Here is a 20,511-nt window from a genome sequence, read left to right as displayed (position 1 = left end):
TAAAAGTAAGAAACCTTGTCGTTTTTCCCCAACTCTCACATACTGTGTTGATGCTCCTCCTACCCACCCACCCTTATCTCAATCCATCCTTAACCCAAGATGTTTGTGAGAATCCCTGAGAAGCTTGTGATCCAAACTCATGATCTGGACTTGCATACCCCCAAAGCACCAGGGCCCGACTCTGTATTCTTTTTCAGCAGACATTTATGGCATTGAGTGAGGGGGTGTGTGTGTGTGTTGTTGTGGGTGTGGGTGTGGGTGTGATGCTCCTGCTTTCAAGGCCTTTACTGTGTAGTAGAAATGCAAGAGTTGGCATTTACTAAAAGTATCAAATATTTGCCATTCACTATGCTAGGTTCTTTACATCCATCACAACACTTGATCTTTGTAGCTTTTTTTTTATAAAGTAGATATTACTATTGCCATTTTAGAAATTTAAAAAAAAAGTCTTGAGGCAGAGAAAAAGAAGCAACTAGCATCATCACACAGCAAGTGTCAGAGGGTGGTTTTGGACTCACGTGTGTCTGGCTCCAGGGTCCATCAATTTTCTCAATTTCAACCAACCTACTTTCCCACCCTTACTTCTCATCTTTCCAATTCACTCCTCTATCACCACACCTCTATCAATCCTTCAGCCTCCCAAGATTGACTGTCCATTGTTTCTACACATTTTCACTGTACCCCACCCTTCTCATGTCCCTCCTTCCCTCGTTCCCCACTTCAAATCCATGGTTGATCTTCAGAAGCGCTCCTTGGCTCACACCTTTGGTTCTGCGGTGGTTTGCTCTCTTTGCATGCTCATTTGGTAAAACTCCAATCCCAGTTAAACCCAATACTCCACTTCCTTGTGTCTGCTTCCTTCCCATGGCTCAGAGCTGAAGAGAAACATCCAGCCAGCAGGACTGGTCTCGGGTGAACCACAAACATCAGATTAGCCCTTAATGGTGGGCACTTTTATGATTGTTGTACCACATGTTTTAACAGCTGACTATGCAAAACTGGATAAGTTCTATAACTCCCCAAATGTGTCCCAAGGTGAAATCTAGCATATACACATACGATTAAGCATTGGCTGAAATTGTGTTAGTTGATGGAGGCTATTTCTCCTAATTTCTTTAAGCTCTCCTTATTCTTCCTAGAAGCATATGAAGCTTACTTTTAGAACCAACATCTCCACCTTTGCCAAACAACAGAGAAACCTAAGTCGCTATAATAAAAGTGCAAATAGTCTTTAGCTTGGCCAACAGCAATGCATCCAAGCATCAGCAGAAAAAGACTGGCTGGCCGCCTGCATGTTTCCTCATAGCAATAGCATCTTCTCCCTCACCATTTCAGGCTCAAAAGCTGAATGTTTCCAGAGTACTGAGAGTGAACACAAGCTCTCAGTGTAAACTCACAAGAATCAAACTGATAAATGGATGTACAAAACCAGAATGCAACTACATATAAGGCCTGTTGCAAAGTCCCCAATATTTGAAGCAGCATAACCAGCTCTCCTCCCCAATACAAAAAGCCGCACCAAAAGCAAGTTGATTGAGGAGCTTGGCATGAGAGGAAAAGAAGTTACCTCAATTAAGTTCATAATAGAATTAGTCTAAGATAGCTTAAGGCATCCAGTGCCACAATGGGACTGGAATTCTGATAGTCCCTTGGCCCCCATTCCTTTGCACAGTGCTTGAGAGATCACTTATTAGCTTCTGTGATCCTCTCCCCTTCCCTCCATAATATTCAAAATATCTTTCTTTAGCAACATTAATTCATTCAGTTTGGTCACTATTACATCTCACAGACATGAAAACCACTCTATCTGTTTATGGTAATTTGACTGGCTGGAAGCAGTGGCTCATGCCTGTAATTCCAGCACTTTGGGAGGTCAAGGTGGGAGGATAGCTTGAAGCCAGGAATTCAAGACCAGTCCACGCAAAATAGCGAGACCCCAGCCTCTACAAAATAATAATAATAACAAATAACTAAAAACAAGATAACTTGACATAACTCTAATTTCTTATACCTTGGTTTCATAGGTAAATTATCAGAGTTGAATTACAGGAGAAAGTGCTATGAGGTACACTGTGGGAGATAAGAAAATCAGGTAGGATACTTAGGGCACTTCATCTTTCTTTTTCACCTATGCACAGGGCTGGTACATCTGGATATGTGCCAGAAAACTGATTCAAGAGGAAAATTCAATTAGCAGTAGCAAAGATTCCCCCAAATTGCCCATGTGTGGCTGGTATTTTTTTCAAAGAGTTATTACAGCAAAACGCTGCTGTTTAGTCCATGTCACCCCTGCACACCATCAAATCTGTAAAAACAAGGAAATTATTTCATCTTGTATTATCTTTTTGGCTGAAAACAATCTAAACCCATCTTCATCATCAAGAGAGTCTGTGATGCAGGTATTCATTTAACTGCAATGTAAGAAGCAAGATATCCAAGAGTTTGTTTTCTCTGTTTTGTCTTTTCTGCACCTTAAATTTATTTTCTTTGAAATCTGGTCAGAAAAAAAAAAGAAGCTTACTGCTTCAAAACTCATTATTAGTACAATAAGGTAGTTTTCACAGAATGTAATAACTATGGATGGAATTCAAACTACCGACATCTATATTATGATCATATTTTTCAACTAAAAGTCTCTTTTTAAATTAATTACAGAATACCAGTTAACTCCTCTGAGCATTCAGATTTTTTAGTGTAAGTAATTAACTCCTCTGACCCTCCCTCATCTTTTTTAACACCATGAACCACTGTCATTAGCATCGAGTCAGATGTGCTTTCTCATCCTTGCCGCACACAGAGGCAAGTCACAGCCACAGCCCTCTGACTTCTAAATGCACACATGCATAAGTGTGCTGAGATCCTCTCTCCTTGGAGGCTTCCTGCACAAAGACTTGGATTTCTGATGGAAACGCCACTGAGGTGATCTTTGCCATCTGTCCAGTGTTTCTGGGGAGGCATCATGGGCGCATGTTGGAGGAGAGAGAGTTGATGTGCTCCTAACGTTGGTCTGTGTTATTTTTTCCACCCACCAAGCCAGTAAGCTGGCAGGGGGCCACTTTCTATTTTCTCAGAAGCACAGAGTGGTTCCCCTGTATTTTAAAAAGGCAAATGCTGCCTTGTTCAACCTAATCATTCCTTAAAAAATGAGAGTAAAGAACTGAACCCACTGCATTTTATGCCTGAGGAATAAGCCAAGGCAGCATTCTAAATACTTCAGCTTTTCCTTCCTAAAAGACAGAAAAGTAGTGTAGAAAATGGGCTGTCTTCAAGGGGAGCCGCCCACCTTCTGACACTCTGAGTACCAGAATGTGCTATTCCTAGTTCATCCTGGAACTCCCAAACAGAATTTGATCAAACCCTAGTACCAGGTGGCCCTGTCATGAGTGCGTCATCCATTTAAAACAGCATGTATCCACTTATAACAGAAGCTGATCTAAAATTATTGACTGTCTCTTCTGATATATATAACTAGAGTTCTAGGAATGATGTTGAAGCATAGGTATTTGGGGAAGGCAGACTTGGGTGTCATGTCAAAGCCAGAGAATTGGAACACTGACATTGAAGACAGCTTGAGAAAAAGACCTTTAGGTGCAAGGAAAGAAGTTTTGATTACTGACAATAACCCTTATACTAGTGTCTGGGGAAAAATTACTGAAACTCAGCTTTGCCATGTGATCCATTTAGTTTTTCATTGATAATTAAACATATGGTTACAATGATTTTTTTTAAATTCTACTATTAGTCTTCCATGTTAACTTCATCTGTTCAAAACTAAGTTGTTGTCCCCTCTTATTTACAAGAGGTAAGTGGGTAAGTAATTCAGGTCTTTCTTTGAAAAACTGTATTAGGTGACTATTCTTAGTGAAACACTTTGCTATGTGCCACAGTGGATACAAGGTTCATAAAACAACAAATTTTATTTATAAAATAAGATCAATAAAATATGGTAAGAACTCTCAGCCAGAAATGAGAAAATAAAACAAGGTTCTCAGAGCAATCATTTCCTGTTTTTAAGCCTTAACTTTTTAATCTATCAAATGAGAAAATGTATTAGGAGGTTTCTAAATTCCTTTACAATGTTAACATTCCCTCATGGGTCTTTATTTTCCTCCTACTAGATCAGCTTTGTTTTAAAACCTCTCTTTTTTTCCATGCAACAATTTCTCTCTCTGATCCTATATTACTTTCCTAGCAATTTCATCTACTCCCATAGCTTTAGTTTCCACTTTCAGACTTTTAATCCCAAAATGTTGTAGATGATAGATAGATAGATAGATAGATAGATAGATAGATAGACTTATGTCTCACTCTTCAAACCTGATATACAGCTTCCTATCAAATTTCTCACCTGTATGTCCCAAATTGATCACAAACGTTCACATTCAAAATTGAAAACCTTCTTCTTTTCTTGTATCTGTCTCGGTAAATAATAATACTGTCAACCCAAATACCAAAACAAAAAACTGTAAATTTTCCACGATAGCTTCTCTAGCCATCCAACTGGTTCTCTGACCTGCTGATTCTTTCTCTTCCATTCTCATACCTCTAATCCATGTTCCAGGGCTATCATCAGAGTCATCAGAGTGACTTTTCCAAATCCCAAATATATGAATCTATCTTTTTGTAAGTTTGAATCATTTAGCCACAAGTTTGTTGCTGCTGTCACCATCTTAAAATCCACCTGTGGTTCCCTATCACCAAGATGTACTTCTCAATTTGGAATACACATTGCTCAGGAGGCCTGGTAATGTGCTGGGGGAATTTAAAACCCAGGATAACATCTTGGTTTTGAAATTCAATTTTACTTGGTAGCAGTAAGTTGAAAAATTGTCCTAACATTAAAACGAGTAGGAGAAGACACGTTAGAATCCAAAAAACATGAAGGGATATCATAAATACATTTTTCACTTGTGATGGCCCACTTCAGGCTATGCCCCCAAAACCCACAGTGGAGGGCAGATATTCTTCTTACCCCTTTGGAATACTTTAGATGAAATGTTTGAGAAGTATCACGAATGCAGAATAAAACCAAGACTTCTTAGTACAACATTTGCATTTCTCTATCATCTGATTCATACCTAATTGCCTCAACTGTCTCATCCTCTTCCCTCTGCCCCTGTCCCACCCAGGACTCCAACCATCACGAGGTGCCTACATCTCAACATGCTGTGTTATTTCATGTACAAAGGCATGAGTTTGAAGAAAGTATAGAATATGAGGTGGGGAGGGACCATGGGCATGGTGGGCAATGAGTAACTTGTGATGGTGTGTAAGCTTGGTGGACCTGCTTGAAAGTAGAAAGTGAGAAGTTTGGGAGGAAGTTCAAAGGAATGATTGGAGCCAGCTCATGTTCTTCATGCCACAATAAGACTTACTTCAGTAGACAATGGGGAGCCACTGAATGTTTTAGGTAGTGGAATGGCAGGATCATCTGTATTTTATAAATAAAAGACTAAGCTACATCATGATACCTCTGGTAATAAAGTGACATATGGATCAAAGACTAGAGTGAAGTCCAGGTGAAAGATGAAATTCTTAACAATTACTAAAGATGACATTCTTAACAATTACCAAAGATGACATTCTTAACAATTACCAAAGATGATATTCTTAACAATTACCAAAGATGAAATTCTTAACAATTGCCAAAGATGAAATTCTTAACAATTACCAGAGATGATATTCTTAACAATTACCAAAGATGAGATTCTTAACAATTGCCAAAGATGAAATTCTTAACAATTACCAGAGATGATATTCTTAACAATTGCCAAAGATGAAATTCTTAACAATTACCAAAGATGAAATTCTTAACAATTGCCAAAGATGAAATTCTTAACAATTGCCAAAGATGAAATCCTTAACAATTACCAAAGATGATGTTCTTAACAATTACCAAAGATGATATTCTTAACAATTACTGAAGAGTTGACCGTGGGAATATAAGTGACACTTTTCACTCTAAAGGCTTGAGGTTAAAAACAAAAAATTCAACCACAGCAGGAACTGTGATAATGATTCATTTGGTAAACATCCTGTAGTAGATGTTTCCGATACTCATATTAGTAAAAGCAAGCAAATTCAGCTTTTCTAACCCCAACATATGTTCATTAAAACCAGAGAGACAGATCACAATTGTCTTTTGCACATATCGAGTCCACAATTTCAAAATTGTGTGCTAGTGTCAGGTCTCCTCCACATTGCCTGTACACTCTGTTCCCATTGCTTAGAATGCCCTTCTTAGTACGGACCCTATTCCAATTGTGGAACCCTTAACCGCATTTCAAAACCCAGGACAAATGATACCTCCTTAAAGAATGTCCTCTCATGGCCAACAAACGTATGAAAAAAATGTTCATCATCATTGGTCATTAGAGAAATGCAAATCAAAACCACAATGAGACACCATCTCACGCCAGTTAAAGTGGCGATCTTTAAACAGTCAGGAAACAACAGATGCTGGCGAGGATGTGGAGAAACAGAAATGCTTTTACATTGTTGGTGGGAGTGTAAATTAGTTCAACCATTGTGGAAGACAGTGTGGCAATTCCTCAAGGATCTAGAACCAGAAACACCATTTGACCCAGCAATTCCACTACTGGGTATATACCCAAAGGATTATAAATCATTCTACTATAAAGACACATGCACACATATGTTTACTGTAGCACTATTCACAATAGCAAAGACTTGGAACCAACTCAAATGCCCATCAATGATAGACTGGATAAAGAAAATGTGGTATATATACACCATGGAATACTATGCAGCCATAAAAAAGAATGAGTTCATGTCCTTTGCAGGGACGTGGATAAAGCTGGAAGCCATCATTCTCAGCAAACTAACAAAGGAACAGAAAACCAAACACCGTATGTTCTCACTCATAAGTGGGAGTTGAACAATGAGAACACGTGGACACAGGGAGGGGAATATCACACACTGGGGCCTGTCAGGGGTGGGGACAAGGGGAGGGAGAGCATTAGGACAAATATCTAATGACTACAGGGCTTAAAACCTAGATGATAGGTTGATAGTGCAGCAACCCAACATGGCACATGTATACCGATGTAACAAACCTGCACGTTCTGCATATGTATCCCAGAACTTAAAGTAAAAGAAAAGAAATGTCCTCTCACTGCCACCAAATGAAGTTGTATCAGGGCTCTGCAGTGGGTGGCAGTGAGAGGCAACTTCCCCGAGAAGTTCTGTGTACACGTGGCTCTGATAGCCTCACCTTGCTGTAATATAATTATGTTTCTGCATGTTCAGCTCACTTTAGACTGTGAGCTTCTTAAAAATAGGCCCACGCCTTCTGTCCCCTTTTATCCCCAGTATCCTTGGGCAGGATGCTCAAGCCCTATACCTACTAAACAATTGAGAGTTTATTGGATGAGCATATTAAAGAATTAAAACTCACAAAGAAACTAGCCTCATGACTTTGCTACATCTCATATACACACACATGTGTTGATATGATTTGGCTGTGTCCCCACCCAAATCTCATCTTGAATTGTAGCTCCTATAATTCCCATGTGTTGTAGGAGGGACCCGGTGGGAGATAATTGAATCATGGGAGCAGTTTCCCACATACTGTTCTTGTGGTAGTGAGTTAGTCTAATGAGATCTGATGGTTTTATAAGGGGTTTCTCTTTCACTTGGTTCTCATTCTCTCTCTCCTGCCGCCATGTAAGACATGCCTTTTGCCTTCCACCGTGATTGTGAGGCCTCCCCAGCCCATGGAACTGTGAGTCCATTAAACCTCTTTTTCTTTATGAATTACCCAGTCACAGGTATGTCTTTATCAGCAGCATGAAGACAGACTAATACACATGTCAAAAAAAATTCAGGGACATGTAAACTCATTTCAAAAATAAAAGTCCATCTTACAAGATTAAATCTACCTTCTATAAAATTTGACTATTCAACTGATCTATACTTCCTGTAAGTAGTAACATCATTAACAAACATCTTATGTTTGAGGGTAATTAAGTAATGATCATGCAAATACACAAGCTTTAAAATTTGACTCTCCAATAACACTCCATAGAGTGGGCAGAAGAGCTTTTAATATTCCTACTTTAAAAATTTGGTAGCTGAGAATGAAAGTGAATGTGTGGATATCCAGATTCCACTGCTGATCCTCTATTAAGATGCTGTTATATATGTTATTATGAATTTTAATTTAAAACAAAATGCCAGGGTAATAATATTTAAGGAGATGAAGATAAGTCTGCATGGCTTTTTAAATCTACTTTCTGGATATGCCTTACATACTTCAAAGGAGAGAAATACTTCTCATAAAAGGATAGTTTTTGATAATTATAAAAAGCAAATGTAAATAGAAATAAATTGCTATTAACATATAAAGACCTTATCTCATCTTCCTGTAGTATTTTATTTTTATATTTAGAGTGAGGGGGAGGTCATCCACAATAGCAGATGTACATACGTTAGTCAAAGATATTTTGTAACTATCTTCTTCTTTGATTTCTCCCCTGTCTATTATAATGAGGAAGTTGAGATATTGAATCACTTCATGGCATAAAGCTGAGTCATAAAAACTAAACTTTTAAAATAAACATAGGGAAGTGTGGAAAATAAATTATAGCATTTATTGAATCCTTGCTATACAGAATAACTGAGATAAACTATTGACACATGCTATCTGATTTAATATTTAAAATATTTTCTGGTTTTTCTTACTGGCACCTAATACAAATAGCACCTGCATGTACTTGTTAATGTGAATTTAATGCCTTGGCAATTTATATCAAGTATCAAAACAAGGGGAGTCAAAGCCCGATTTTTGCTTACATCAACGAGGTTACAAACATCATCTATGACCCTCAAACCTCTGAGATATATCTGCCTTCATGAGTTGACCAACACTCCCAGAAACTGTCTCATCAAAAAACAGAAAGCAAGTGACCATTGAGTCCATGTTGGTTTCTTGCATCCAGACTGTGTTATGTCACATTTTAAGATAAAAATATATGTACATAGATACATGATAGATAGATAGATAGATAGATAGATAGATGATAGATAGATAGATAGATAGATAGATAGACAGAATAGACAGAAAGACAGACAGATAGATAGATAGAGTGAGTACTCAGAAGAAGACTTTAGAACTGTCTCTAAGATTCTATCATTATGTAGAGTAAATGTATACCTTTTTACAAATTTTAAATAAAAGAAAAAGATCTTTCCATAAATTCCAAAATATGACATATAATGGTCTTCAGCAGGCAAAAGAGATTTGGAAAGAGGTTTCTGAAGCCTTTTTTTTTTTTTTTCTCCAGAATTAGAGGTAAGAGTGGCAAAACCTACAAAATGTAGGTAAGTAAATCTACTGAATGGTCTCCAAATGTATGTATAGCCAAAGGAATGAATAACTTGTCCTTCCTTGCATAATGACTTTTCTTTTGCTCCAATACCTTTCTTATTTCTGACTTCATTCTGTTGGTTTTAAAAATGTGGACAGCTTTTAAGTGTAGCTTTATACATTAAAGATTGGATATTATCAGTTGTTGGACAGGTATGGTGTGCCATACAATGTTTTATGTGATTTGCAAACATAATCTCATTTAAGTAAGGTAGTCCTTCTTTTCCAAGCTTTACAGATGATGAAAATATGGTTCAGAAAAAAATTAAGCCACTTGCTTAGATTCACACAGTTAGAGTTCAGATTTGAATCCAGGTCTTTCTGATTCTAAAATTTGAATTCTACCCATTGTGTTACACTGCTTCACAGAGATTCATCTGAATATGCTGTACTGTGTCTTGGGATGCATTTTTATCTATAGGTAATATTTAATGTAGCAGCATTTTTCCATATGTATTCCATGGATGGCACTTATTTTTAATAGGCTTTATTTTTTAAGCTGTTTTATGTTTACCAAAAAATTGAACAGGAAGTACTGAGAGTTCCCATCTATCCCCTCCCTACCTGTTATCCTCCTATCATCAACATCTTGCATTACTGTGGTATATTGGTTACAATTAACGAGCCAATACTGATACTTTCATCAAAGTTTTGTGGTTTTCTTCATATAGAACTTGTAGATATTTTGTTAGATTTATATCAAAGTATGTCATTTTGTTGTTGTTGGTAATGTAAATGGCATTGTGTTTTTTAGTTCAAATTCCAATTGTTCATTTCTGGTATATAGAAAGCAAATGATTTTTGTATATTAAGCTTGTATCCTGCAATATCACCATGTTATTTATTGGAATGCCACTTTTTAATATTATTAAACATTCTTATATGATGATCTCAAAATGCCCATAAGGTGACAAGTTGCCTTATTATAAAAGACCCTCTGCTCTTTAATTCTAAAAAGTATATTCTAGATTTGAGATTAAAATTATTTCATTCATCTGTCTTCATATAGAATATTTAGTCATCTGGGGGATATCTATGAAGAATTCATAAGTTACTTTTAATTGAACATTATTATGCTTTTCCAAACTACAGTGTGTAATTAGAAACAAAGAAATTGTATTTAAGTATTACAGATTATGAATCTGCATGGGTGAATATGCTTCTGGAAGAACTGGTAACAAAAATGCTTTTTTCCATTGCTCACAAAATATATGTCCCGAGGCACTCTCGTGTTTTTCTGGCCACATATATGTGACATAAGCTCCTGTTGGGACGGTTTCCCACCACAGGAATGCATTTCAGGGCACACAGTGGATGCAGCAGGTCAGGGCTGCTGGACCATGGGACCAGTATGATCAGAAGGGCCCTGAACAAGTCGTGAAAAAGTAAAAACTTCTTGTGCCATCCCGTGTAGGTTGACAACAACAAAAAAGTGATAGGTATACAGTGTATCTTTATAAAATAAGATCAGGCTGGGCGCAGTGGCTCACGCCTGTAATCCCAACACCTTGGGAGGCCGAGGCGTGCGGATCACTAGATCAGGAGATTGAGACCATCCTGGCTAACATGGTGAAATCCTGTCTCTATTAAAAATACAAAAAATTAGCCAGGCATGGTGGCCATGCCTGTAGTCCCAGCTACTTGGGAGGCTGAGGCAGGAGAATCACTTGAACCCGGGAGGCAGAAGTTGCAGTGAGCTGAGATCATGCCACTTCACTCCAGTCTGGGCAACAGAGCGAGACTCCATCTCAAAAAATAATAATAATAAATAAATAAGATCAACAAAATATGACAGGTACGAAGATCACTGTATAACTATCACTTTTTTGTTGTCGACCTACATGGGATGGCCCAACACTTTTTTGTTGTTGTTGACGTACATGGGACCACACAATTATCAACATGGAAATAGAAAAGCTATCCAAAATGTACTTCAATATCACATACAGTGTATATTTATCACTTTTTTAAAAGCTTGGGACAGTGTGTAAAATTACTTTTGTTGATAGAGGTTCATTTCTCAGTGTAAAAACTGTCAAACCTAGACAAGACACTCTACTTTGAATGCAAAGTAAATTTCTAAAAAGTACTTATCCTCTTTTAGATTTAGGTAATTATTTAGAAGTGTGAGAGCGTGAATAAAGATATGACATGAACAAGACACTTTCTTATAATAATCTAATTCAAGAAATAGTACAAACATATATGAACGAATAAATTATCAAGGTCAATTTAATGTAGCAGAAACTGAGACTGCCAAATGAATATATAAGAGAGTCAGCCACAAAGGATCACAAAAGTCTACATGATCATAGTTATCAATTTGGAAACAGAAAATCTATTTAAAATGTACTTATACATCATATTAATCTTCCATACACTTTGGAGAGGTGGAGTTTCATTGTTGCTGTTGTAACTAGTGTTTTTGTTGAATAACCCATTCTCTAGGAAGCCCATAATGAAATTAACTCTGACTCCCTCCTTCTTCCCACACTGTCCCATAACCTCTTCCTCCTCCAGCAAGACTCAGAAGGAAGATGATTGTTTACAAGGGAAGGTAAATTAGTTTATGTTACTCCCAGATCTTGTTACACCATGAATTCATATAATAAACATAGCTTCTAGAATTTTAACTTCCATTTGTTATATTATCAATTCAGACCCCCCAAAATTAAATTTCTTTGAATATCTAATTTTAATAGGTTAGATGCTTTCTGCCAATTTTTCTCTGTAATGCAAACCTAATGTGATAATGAAAACCAATAACAAAATCAGAGGCTTCCTAGACAGTAGCCCATCTTCATTTCCAAGTTAAAGATTTTGGTTGAAACTATTTGCAAGCATATAATAATAATTCCTGTGCAAGAGAGTCTCTGTTGAATGATATGTACTCTGAAGACAGTATGAAGGAAAGAGGCTCTTCGGAAGATCCAAGCTGGCGCCAAGCTTCCATATCCACTTCAAAGTTTCCTGTAATATTAAATGTTTGGCCTTCACAGAAGACATTTCCAAAGACAACATATACATTAAAACCATACCTTGGGATAGTCAGGGCTGGAGGCTCCCAAACTTGTATATGAAACATGACATAACAGAAAGAGCAGGCTATTTGGAGGGAGAAGGTTGAGTTCAAGTCCAAGCCCTCAATCTCTTTGACATTGCAAACAGGGTCATCACTTAACTTCTATGGGTCCAGTTCACACGTCTGCCTTACCTCTCTCGAAAACAGTTTTGTTTGTCAAATAAAATGATGTGAAGGTAAGGACAAAAGAAGACATAGGTAAGATATTCAAGAGGTTAAAAGAGGATGTGGTAAATGATTGCCATATACCTCCCTCCTCTTTCTTCTCTTGGTTTTAACTGCTCAGCAAAATATTTAGTGAGTGCCTGCTAAGTTTCAGTGATAAGCCCTGGAGATACAGAGGGGGAATAAAATGACATGGTCCCTGACCTGAAGTAGTCAAGAAGTGACATTATCTGACTTTGGTTTTATAAGGATCACTGTGGTTACTATGTTGAGCATACATGACAGGCAGATGAAGATGCAAGCAGAGATACTTGGTTTATACACTACTGTATCATTTCAGGCAAAAAAAAAAATGATAGTGGCTTGTATACGGGTAGTAGTAGTGGAAGTACTGATAATTCAACTAAGATGAGGACTGATAACTAGGTTTTGGATTTAACATAGCAAAAAGATATTCGATGTGCTTGCAGCACAGACAAAGTTTAATGAAAGCTAGGAGATCAACAGAGGGTTACTCATAAGAGAATGAAAATTCCATGAGGCATATTGGAAAGAATTGGAAGGCAGGTCAACAGGAGATGGAAGAATAGGAGAGAAACATGCACCAGGTATAGAGAAGTTTGCTTCTGGGGCAATAGATAAACACTTGACAGTCATGCATGCACAGAATTCTGTGTGGTTGGCCCAACAAGGGTGTGGTGCCTCAGGGTAGAATTCATCCCAAGTATGTGAGGAGACAATCTTCTGCCTCCATGGTTGCTCACTTTCATGCAAAACCAGCTGTTACCCATTTGGTTAGGGAACTGAAATAAACATAGTGGAACTGAAGAGGATTGGAGTAGAGTAGCAGAGTCCTAGCCCTTGAATAGAATTTTTGCCAAGTAATTGATGAGAGTGGGGATGAGCACAATTATACCTATTATTTATTGGGTACATACTCTGTGTCTGCCATACTTAATCTTCACCACAGAAAATTTAAAGATATGTGTATTGACTAATACACATTAGAATGGACTATTCTCATGCTGCTATAAAGGACTGCCCAAGGTTGGGTAGTTTATAAAGGAAAGAGGTTTAACTGACTCACAGTTCTGCAGAGCTGGGGAGGCCTCAGGAAACTTACAATCATGGCAGAAGGGGAAGAAGCAAACATGTCCTTCTTCACATGGCAGCAGGAAGGAGAAGAATGCAAGTCAAGTGAAGGGGGAAGCTCCTTGTAAAAGCATATGATCTCATGAGAACTTACTATCACAAGAATAGCATGGGGGAAACTGACCCCATGATTCAATTATCTCTGACCAGGTCCCTTCCAACACACATGGGGATTATGGGAACTACGATTTAAGATGAGATTTGGGTGGAGACACAACCAAATCATATCATATGTTATCATCTCATTCTAAAAATGAGAAAAGAACAGCTCAGAAAAATTAAGTAATGTACCTCATCTACCCATCTTCGCACAGTTAAGGGACAGCATTAGGATTTGAATCTCTCCCTCTTTCCATATTACGCTTTAAAGAGCCAAGGAAACAAATCACATTTCAGAAGACAAGGAGTTGGGATTAGTTGGAAACACATTGGTAACACTGGAGAGAAGGGACTGAAATAGTCTGTATAAGAAACAGAACTGAAATAGGGTCAGTTGAGGTTTTTGGCCTTCCAAACCTGTCCTTGTAGCTTATTCAGGTGCAGGCCTTGGTTGTTGGTGGCTCCTGGGCTGCCCCATGGCGCCTATGAAAAAATGGAAAGGAACAGTTACTTTCTAATTTTTCCAATCTAAAAGAAGTAGTTATTATTTTAGATAACTTTCCAAGTGTTGGTATAAGTGAATAGTTTTCTTTAATTCAGACTATCTGATAAACTGTTACCTTTCCAAATTCTCACCCTTTCAAGTCTGACAAGAATAAAAACTGTTGATACCATGCATCACCATCACCAGAGCTTCCTTACTTTTTACCAGCAGCTGAGCACACCATGGGGCTGAGGAAAGTACAGAATTGTTGCCAAGTGCAGGTAGAACTTGTGAACTTGGCATGCTCAAAACCATGAATAATAAATACAAGAGTCAGAGGACTTCTTTTTGGCCAGGATTTAACTCTTTAGGAATATATTCTTCAAAATATTTAGGGACACGTTGCTTATTATATATTTTTATCTTGGTTCAAAGCTTTCATTCCTAATGACTATCCCTGTTATAATTTCACACAAAGGTGACATATATATAACTTTGATGATATGCTCCAAGAATCAAAAAGCCAGAGAAATGGCAACATAATTATATTTGCTCAATATCCAGTACTATCCCAACTCACAGCTCTAAGAGGGCATGCTTCCTTGTTTGTTTTACTGTTGAAGGTAGTCAGCACTATTACAAGTTTCAGCATATAAATTACTAGAACATAAAGATCCACCGTATTTAACTTTGGCTTCATGTACTGAGGGTTATTAATATTTGATGATGTAGATTTGAATGGTACTGAAATTATTCCCTAAGCTTGGAGCAGCAGTGTTTGATTTCCTTCATTTTTCTGGTGGTTTTTTTTTTTTCAATTTAATGAAGACCATGAAAATTGATAAAACACTAGAATTTAGTCTTTACATTTTTTTTTTAAAGAAAAACACATTAGGGGGACATAAATAAACTATGACACAAATAAACTTATTTTTATCAAGTGACCTGACTTGGGCGTACAGTTTCAATTTCAAATATTCTCTCCCATTGTTTCCATTTTTTCACATCAGATTGTCATAATATACATCCTAGTTCCAAATTCAGATAATATAGATATCAGAGTATGGGTTAAAAGTGCCACTGATTTGGAATCAGACAAGTTAAAAAATTCTCGTTTAAGCTCTGCTACTGATTTCTGTGTGACCTTGAAAAGGGGACTTAACATTTCTAAGCTTAATATTTCCTTGCTCACAAAGTGATACAACTGGTCTAGGTGACCTCAAAATTCCATTCTATTCTAAAATCTTATGAATATGTAATATTTTATAGGAAAATAGTGTATAAATATTATTTCTATGATTAAAGATGTATAACCTATTATTTTAGAACATAACATGTCCAACTCTCACTGGTTTGCTTTTTCAAAATATATTATTTTCATTCCAGTTTAATTCATGACTTTTTTCCAAGTTAAGTCTTGAATTGTTTCTACTATATAATATGGTTTCAGATTTTTTAACATACGGTGAAAGAAAGTTTGCTCTACAGCAAAATGTAGAAGAGAAAGATAATATTCCTCAGACATAGATAGTTCTGAAGCTCATCCAAGTAGACAGGTAAAATAAACCTTGGGAGAAGAAAACTGACATTTAAAATTGGTAAAGACACAAGTATTTTTGCAGAAATAACATCTTATACTTTCACAGCAATCTGCCTCCTTTTCTTTCTCCCAAACACAAGAAAAAGGCATTTCAAGTTACTGATTAGCTTAAACATACTGATCTTTGGCTCGTCTAAGGTCCATGAAAGTTGACTAAACATTCTTCTACCAAAGAGAAAAACTAGAAAATTGAACACATTTTTAAAAAAATTATATTATCTGTTATCCTGATATATCAACCCAAAACCTCATTTGGTTGGACTATGTTTTTATTTATTCTTTTTGCCAGATAAATTGGGAATTTCTAAAGGAATTATTTTCTTAAATATAAAACTAGGTGTTTGTTATCACAATAAACTCTACGTTTCCATGAGTTGCCCACTGTCTCCTAATATTTTCCACTCTAGAATGAGAAGGCTAGGGTTGTGGGGAGCTGATTCTATAAACACAGGGATTCTTATCTATTGTTTGCTAAGCCTATGGATGGAGGTAAGAGAGTTAAACCTTTAAGCAAGCAGCCATTTTTACTAAAAATAGAAAAAAAAAAAAAAAACTTTGACCAAGGAATCAAAATGAATACACCACTGAAAATGAGTTATTATATGTGACTTTACAATGTTAAACAGGCAAAAAATATGAAGAGATGTAGAAAATTTATCTACTATTATTGCACAACCACTCCGTAAGAGGCTGCATGATTCAATTTGGGGCGACACAAAAATGAACAAGACAGCCCTTTTCTCCAAGAGTTTATGTGATATTAACCACAAACACACTCATTGAAGGCAAAATGTGGTTTAATCCTATGACAGAGGTACAACACTCTGCAGGAGTCCAGATTATTGATATTTGGAAAGAATGTATGAGAAAAAAATTCACAATTTTCTTTAAAGCATATTGAAGACAGATAGAAGATAAACTAGGATATGGGTTGAGTTGATTTTTTTAACTGAAACCCATAGCTTTTATGATGATCTACTTGTTAATTATTACCAAAACTCCATCCCTTGTCTTTCTGCCCACAGAGATTCACATTTTGCACTGCCTAATGGACATGCCGACATGGATGTGCCACAAACTTGTTAAATGAACACATCCAAGATCAAGCACATCTTCCCCTCTCTGCTAACCTATTCTCCTACTGTCTTTCAAGATTCATTCAGTCTCCCAAGCGAAAAATTCCAAAGACACCTTCTATTTCTTTTTCCATCCTGGAACTGTCTAGTCAAACCATTAGCAAGTCCTGCCATTCTTGCTCAGAAACTTCTTTTGGAATTGTCCCCTCCTCTCCTTCCCAAGTCACTGCCTTTTCTTATTTCAGATTTCCATCAACTCTCATCTGGATTATTACATTTTTTTTTTCTATCTAATCTTGTTGTATTTGTCTACTCAAGGCCCTCCTCTACACAGCTCCCAAATTAACTTCCTTTTAAAAAAAAAATCTATTTCCATCATTTATCTGCTTAAAATTTTAGATATCTACATCTTACCTGGAAAACAAAACTCAAACTCCTGGATAGAGCATGAAAGGGCATTTTAAATGTGCCCATAATACACCTTTCCAGCAGCAATTACACATTTCCCCATCTTCAGTCGCATTGACTTTATCACTACTATGGTTTGCCACTGTAGAAAAGTATCCTTCCCTGACCATTGCATATGCTATTTGCTCTGCCTCAAATGTCCTCTTTCCTCTTCTAAGACTGAACATCTTTTCATTCTTCAAGACACATATGAAAAATCACTTTTTCTTTCCCTAACTGAACCTGACAAAATTACTTTCTCCCTGTATCCACAGAGCACATTGTTTCTACCTTTATTTTTGCATTTACTCCCATTTTATTGTAACTTTATCTGTTTATATGTCAGAACTCTTTCAATTGGCAACAAAATTACCAAGGGTAAAGGCTGGATCTCATTGACCTTTTTATCTCCCATGTCTCTAATTAGCCTGGTAAATGGCATGTGTTCAATAAATGAATGACTGATTATCACTATTGGATACTATACAAATAAGTAATTACCCTTTAGGAATAATCGCAATGTAGGCCAAGACTACACAGAATACTTCCTGGAGAAGAGGTAGGAAATAAATCTCACGGAGATTTAGAGATCTATCTGCAAGGAATATTTTGAAAGAAAACGTAACTCTGTCCTCATTAACAGCACAGCTTTGATAGCAAACAATCAACTAACATCCTTAAGGTAGTGTGAAATCAAAACTCTGCTTGTAAAAGAGAAATTAGGGAAATTGGCATTCTAGTCAAGTATTTTCTTCATAGAGGTGGTAAGTGAAGCTTTGGAATAGGATGAGGATATCAAGGGATCAGGTGTAGGGAGAGAAGGCTACATATATGATCCATGTGACTCTCAAATTCTTCCTGAAGATGCTACAGTTAAAACATTGCTGTGTCTGAGTATGGGTAGTGTTATGTTTTAGCTTTTACTTAATTCTGTTATGTTATGTCATTGATATTCTCTAATTTGTATGCAATCAAGGAGAAAGCCATTTAGTAGTAAGAATGCTTTCAGCTGATTAAAACTTCCAATTTTTCTGGGCATCCTGTTCAAATAAAGGGCAAATTTGAAGGCAACATCAAAATGCACTACCTTTTCTGTTTTCTGCACTTCTCTTCTTTTCCCTTTCACTTGAGCAAGTAATAATGCAGATTTCAATTACCTGCCAATTCTTGCAATGGTTTTCCTGATGAAGTTAAATTGACATTTTGGCATACTTGGTAAAATCACAACAATATTCATCTTATATTCAACATATTCTTTACAATATTTATTCATTATACTACTTATTAACAACTGGTTATAAGACAGTTTGAGAGGAAAAAATGTTGGAAATGCAAAACAACAAACCATTTCCACTGTTAGAGAGCCTTTTCACACGTTATGTTCCCAATTACCTAATGGAGATTTAAAACACTCCATTCCAAGCAATTATATGCTAGAATGTATGTAATATAACTGAGGAAGAGCTCACTCAAATGCTAGGGAAATGGAAGAAAGAACATTTCCTCTTTTTATAAAATCTCCATTATTTAGCATCAATTAATCACATTGTAGAGTATAATAGATTGGTTGGTGGGTTGGTTGGTTGATTGGTTGGCTTAATGGTTATGCTTTGATCGGTTGGCTTAATGGTTAAACTTTTTCCATATAGAAAGTTAGAAGATCCTGGATGTCACAGATCTCACTAGCCTTAATTGTGAGATAATAGGCCTTAATAGGTGAAATAAATCCTAGAATCAAGAATCTAAGGGTGTAGGAAACATATTTGCATTAATCCCAGAAGGTAGCCCAGGGCCTGCAGTCATTTCCTTTTTGAACAAATAAAATAATGAATAAATGGTCAAACCCTTTATGTTTCTGCAGATGATCAATAGAAATGTTGATCCCATTGAGCCATCAACACATTAGCGCATATATTGGAAATCACATGAGGTAGAATGAGAGCATCTGTGGAAATATGATATCATCCTTTTGAAGGATTCTCTAACTTGAACAAAAGGGCAAAGTCACTAGGGAAGATTTTGTTTTTTAGGGAAAATACACAATAGGAGAAGCAGATAGGAGAGCCAGCTAATGTTTCAGTTCTCCATTACATAAGTTCCCCCTTCTAGCAAATGAATGAATTGGCCCAAGAAACGAGATACTGACTTTCTCCACTTCACAGATGGCAAAATATAGGAAAGTTAAAACAAGTGAAATATGTGGTTGTGAATAATACAGACATGATGACTGATGGTCAAACCCATGTGGCTATGGAAGCCACCCAGACAGTCACACGCAACTAGGACCATTACAGCAGAGCCAGCAGCATAAAGGCAAAACTCCAAAGTTGAAAGAAAAGGGGGAAAATTACTGATATTGATTCAATAGAAATACGTTAACATTGATGCAGCTCAGCCTTGATTTCCCAACACATAAGTGGTGGGAACTGACTGCCCTGAGCTTTTTGGACCACAGGGAAGTCCACTTTCCATCTCTATTCCATTCAGGTCATATCCCTGGGAAGACTCTCCTGGGTCCCAGAGACAGTTCAATGGCACATCTGGGAGCTGTCTTGTGGTAATGGAGAAGATCTGGGAAATCCAGAGTAAATGAAGACAAATGCATTTGAACTATGCTGGGACACATAAACTGTACTAGAAATCTAAAAACAATAGACGGGGGTTCTCAGTAGATTTTCACAAAAGTTCTACTCATAAACTCCCAGATATTATTTGCAGCATGTATGGTTTCACCATCTTCATACAAAGTCATGCTCTACAATGGAAGAGCCCAATTGTGTATTGTTAAAACCACAACGGAAGAAAATTGAGCTATTTACAATACTATTGTTTACTAATAAAATAAGTTACCCTTCCTCCCTGTTTTCCTTCCAGAACATCCTAGCCAACTAAATTAAGCCATTTTAAAATTTGAAAGCACCACAAAAAGGATCCAGATGTTTACAGAAGGGAAAAGGGTGGGGGTACTATGTGCTTATTTTCTTTTTTTGGCTCACTTGATTCAAAGTACTTTGTTAA

At 36.9% G+C, this 20,511-nt stretch overlaps 1 protein-coding gene and 1 long non-coding RNA gene across 3 annotated transcripts in view; one reads left to right on the top strand and one right to left on the bottom strand.

Moving 5' to 3' along the window:
- The window catches only part of LOC126940820 (uncharacterized), a 28,172-nt gene extending 14,578 nt beyond the window's left edge, over nucleotides 1-13,594 (bottom strand). For both annotated transcript variants that reach the window (XR_007720927.1, XR_007720928.1), the window contains exon 1: nucleotides 12,427-13,594. This is a non-coding gene — a long non-coding RNA (uncharacterized LOC126940820). The remainder of the gene's footprint in view (nucleotides 1-12,426) is intronic.
- The window catches only part of KLF12 (KLF transcription factor 12), a 621,954-nt gene that overhangs the window by 56,534 nt on the left and 544,909 nt on the right, over nucleotides 1-20,511 (top strand). The window lies entirely within an intron of this gene.

This window comes from Macaca thibetana, chromosome 17, assembly GCF_024542745.1.
Source record: "Macaca thibetana thibetana isolate TM-01 chromosome 17, ASM2454274v1, whole genome shotgun sequence".
Lineage (NCBI taxonomy): Eukaryota > Metazoa > Chordata > Mammalia > Primates > Cercopithecidae > Macaca > Macaca thibetana.
This window is presented reverse-complemented; position numbering and strand designations above follow the sequence as displayed.